Source organism: Rana temporaria, chromosome 5 (assembly GCF_905171775.1).
Source record: "Rana temporaria chromosome 5, aRanTem1.1, whole genome shotgun sequence".
NCBI lineage: Eukaryota > Metazoa > Chordata > Amphibia > Anura > Ranidae > Rana > Rana temporaria.
The window spans coordinates 408,355,327-408,359,034 of record NC_053493.1 but is presented as its reverse complement, the minus strand read 5'-3'; positions in this window follow the sequence as shown (position 1 = coordinate 408,359,034).

The following is a 3,708-nucleotide window of genomic DNA, read 5'->3' as shown; positions in this document are numbered from 1 at the left end:
CGCCGCCGCAACTTACGGAGCAAGTGAATACTGCACTTGCCTGTCAAAGTTGCGGAGGCGTAGCGTAAATAGGATACGCTACGCCCGCACACAAATACGCGCTCCCTACCTGAATCTGGCCCATTGTGTCTTTCTACAAAGTTGAAAACACGATCTGTCATCTCCTATAGTGAGTCCCCTTCCCCTTACAGTTAGAACACACAATAGGGAACACAGTTAACCCCTTGATCCCCCCCCTAGTGTTGACCCCTTCCCTGCCAGTGACATTTACATAGTAATCAGTGCATATTTATAGCATTGATCGCTCTGTAGATGTCAATGGTCCCAAAAATGTGCCAAAAGTGTCCCACCTGTCCGGCGCAACGTCGCAATACCGCAAAAAAACGCAGATCACCACCATTCGCAGATCACCGACTAGTAAAAAAAACACGCCATATAAGGCCTGGTTCACACTGCTGTGTATTCAAAAGATTTTGCTACAAATTTGCCGCGATTTTCCCGCGATTTCAGGGAATGCCAGTCTATAGAGCTGAATTCGCATCGCACACGGATCAAACTTGCACAGGACCCTTTTTTAACACAGCTTAGATTCGCAAATCATTGATGTGAACGGCACTCATGGAAAACTATGTTAGTAAAATGACTTGCTAATTTGAGTAATCGCAACGGATCAAATTCGCAATAGAAATCGCAGCAGTGTGAACCTAGCCTTAATGCCATAAATCTTTCTCATAGTTTGCAGACACTATAACTTTTGTGCAAACCAATCACTATACGCTTATTGCGATTTTGTTTACCAAAAATATGTAGAAGAATACGTATCGGCCTAAACTGAGAAAAAAAATTGTTTTTGTTTTTTTTTAAATTGGGATATTTATTATAGCAAAAAGTAAAAAATATTGTGTTTTTTTCAAAATTGTCGCTGTTTTTATATTTATAGTGCAAAAAATAAAAACCGCAGAGGTGATCAAATACCACCAAAAGAAAGCTCTATTTGTGGGGGAAAAAGGACGTCAGTTTTGTTTGGGAGCCACGTCGCACGACCGCGCAATTGTCAGTTAAAGCGACGCAGTGCCAAATCGCAAAAAAATGGCCCGGTCATTGGGCAGCCAAATTCTCCGGGGCTGAAGCGGTTAATACTGACAGCCAGCTGTTACTTAGAGGGGATGGGAGAGTACAGGTCTCTAACAACCCTTTCCCTCAGTCTAGAATGCCACCACAATATTGTCTGTGATTTTAGAAACCACCGGCTAAAATAAGACTTTTCCAGCTCCTTCACTGGAAGAAAACATCGGGTTCTGATGTATATATTGTTTTGTTTGGCCACATTTACTATGCATGGGCTCAGATACATACGGACATAATTCATTTAAGCCTATCAACACCAGATCTTGCTGCAAGAAGCTGGCAGAGAGTAAAACACATGTGTAACGGCGTATAAAGTACCGTATATACTTGCGTATAAGCCGAGTTTTCCAGCACATTTTTTGTGCTGAAAATGCCCCACTCGGCTTATACTCGAGTCACCTTTTTGCACCTGATCTCTTGGACTTTGAGGACCCGGTACCGGAGGGCCGTAGGTCCCTGGACCCCAAACTTGGCACACATGCAGCCCCACTCTTCCTCTACAAGTGTGCAAAGTTTGTTGTCCGGGGGACCTACGGCTGGGGAGCATCAATTTTTCAAACCCGGGCACCCCTTCCATAGACTCCCATGTTAAACGTCAGTCTAGTCATGGACACAGTGAGGCATGGACACAGTGAGGCTTGGACACAGTGAGGCATGGGCACAGTGAGGCATGGACACAGTGAGGCATGCAGATGGACACCCTAGGCTTATACTTGAGTCAATAAGTTTTCCCAGTTTTTTGTGGTAAAATTAGTTGCCTCGGCTTATATTCGGGGTCGGCTTATACTCGAGTAGATACGGTAAGTGTGTTTAATCACGTGACAGAATTTAGAAACCTGCACGTGTAAATTCAGTCAAACGGCCAGCACGATAATTTTTTTCTAGCAACTAAAATGAGTTAATATGCATATACAAACATAGCGCAAAATTGTATGCGCAGAGAGAAAACAAAATAAGCAATGCAATGATTGCACTCACGAAACTCTCGATCAAAGCTCAGCTTCAGAAAATCAAAACCCAACCCATGACTAAGTCACGTGCCGAGTGACGTAACGCGTGGGGGAGGAGCCTAGTGACGCGATCGACGGGAGATCCGTCCGAATGAGGAGATCGCAGACACTGAGCGGCAGTTTTTGATTTTCTGAAGCTGAGCTTTGATCGAGGGTTTCGTGAGTGCAATCATTGCATTGCTTATTTTGTTTTCTCTCTGCGCATACAATTTTGCACTATGTTTGTTTCCTCTCTCCTTGCATGAGCTGGCCTACTTTGGATGAACTGAAGATCAGGTATTGAAGCACACCTTTCACTGTTAACAGCAATGGACTAGCTCCCTCGTTCCCTATTCAAACCTAACTGTGGGGTTTTTCTTCCGCTGAAGGATTCCATTGCTAAATAGTGTGACACTATTGTTGTTTTTTTATGCACACTAGGGACTTGGTATTTTTTCTATATATATTATATAGATGTCTTGTAATTATAATACTGTTTTTCTCCTAATTTGCACATTGATTGATACCTCCTATTAAGATACTAGGTATCATTGCCACTAATTGTACTCACAGCAACAAACTGTTGATGTCAGCGTAGCACTTAATGTTATATAATTTTTCACTTCTGGTTTTGTACACCTTCTCTGGGCCAGATTCATGTAGATCCGCTCGATCTACGTGTTTTACGATCCGCCGGTGCAATTTAGCGAGGCTAGTGCAGTATTCACAAAGCACTTACCTCGAAAATTGCACCGTCGGATCGTAACTCCCCCAGCGGAATGCAAATTCCGCGGCTAGGGGGAGTGTACAATTTAAATCAGGCGCGTTCCAGCGCCGATTTAACTGCGCATGCGCCGCCGGCCAAATTTCCCAGTGCGCATGCTCCAAATGACGTCACTAGGACGTCATTGTTTGCGGCGGCTACGTCAATTGCGGCCATCCGTATTCCCGATCGACTTACGCAAACGACGTAAAAATTTGAATCTCGGCGCGGGAACGACTGCCATACTTAACATTAGCTACCCCTCATATAGCAGGGGTAGCTATCCGCCGGAAAAAGCCGAACGCAAACGACGTTAAAAAAAAAAAGCGACGGGCGGGCGTACGGACTTGAATCGGCGGTTCTCCTCATTTGCATATCCGACGCGTAAAAAAAGAGCGACGACACCTAGCGGCCGGCGGTAGATTGCAGCCTAGGATTCGACTGGTGTAAGTCACTTACACCAGTCGGATCTAAGGGAGATCTATGCAGAACCTGATTCTATGAATCAGCCTCATAGCTCCGACCGGCTGGACTCAGAGGTACGACGGCGGATCAGGAGATCCGCCGTCGTATCTCTTTGATGAATCTGCCCCTCTGTGTTTGCAGCTATATCATTTGGTTATTTTTTGTTTATTTTTTTCTGGTGATTGATTTAAGTAGTAGCGCTGTAGTATCACTTGTTTCAATATGCATATACAGGTGCATCTCCAAGAAATTTAATATCATCTAAAAGTTCATATATTTCAGTAATTCAAATCAGAAACTCATATTTTATATAGACGTGTTACACACACAGTGATATATTTCATTTATTTCTGTCTTTCTTTA